Consider the following 687-nt stretch of genomic DNA (forward strand, 5'->3'; position numbering starts at 1 on the left):
GACAAACTTTTTTTTTTCAAATTTTTATTATCAAACTGATGTACAGAGAGGTTACAGTTTCATACTTTAGGCATGGATACATTTCTTGTACTGTTTGGTATCTCGTCCCTCATTCCCCCCTCTCTCCTCCCCCTTTCCCTTTCCCCCCATGAGGTGTTCAGTTCACTTACACCAAACAGTTTTGCAAGTATTGCTTTTGTAGTTGTTTGCCTTTTTTTACCCTGTGTCTCTCGATTTTGGTATTCCCTTTCAATTTCCTAGTTCTAATACCAGTGCTTCGGCAGCACATATACTAAAATTGGAACGATACAGAGAAGATTAGCATGGCCCCTGGGCAAGGGCAAACATTTATTACTTGACTACATTCAAAACCTGTCTATTGGCGAAATTTTAATCCACTTGATTTAATCCACCTGATGTGGTTCCTGCCCCCAGTGTAACGCTGTCTGGCATCACAGGACTGATCGTTCTACTCCCATGAGACTGCACCATCAACCATCAAGGTCTCAGTGAGTGTTTCTCACCTAAAGACCAGAGTCAGGACATCCTCACTAAGATGTGTAGCAAAGAATTACATTCCTAGCTAAGAGCAATTGGTCTCTCTGGGAAATTTTGCAAATGCCCCTCAAACTAACAAGAGACCTCATTTTTTTCTTGAGGAAGGCTGACAAACACCCTCCCCCCTTC

General features: G+C 42.2%; 1 non-coding gene across 1 annotated transcript; it reads left to right on the forward strand.

The window, feature by feature from the left end:
- Positions 1–272: 272 nt before the first annotated feature.
- Positions 273–376, forward strand: LOC125351012. The gene has a single exon (XR_007210905.1). It is a non-coding gene; the product is annotated as a U6 spliceosomal RNA (small nuclear RNA).
- The last annotated feature ends 311 nt before the right edge of the window (positions 377–687 follow it).

Source organism: Perognathus longimembris, chromosome 4 (assembly GCF_023159225.1).
Source record: "Perognathus longimembris pacificus isolate PPM17 chromosome 4, ASM2315922v1, whole genome shotgun sequence".
Classification (NCBI taxonomy): domain Eukaryota; kingdom Metazoa; phylum Chordata; class Mammalia; order Rodentia; family Heteromyidae; genus Perognathus; species Perognathus longimembris.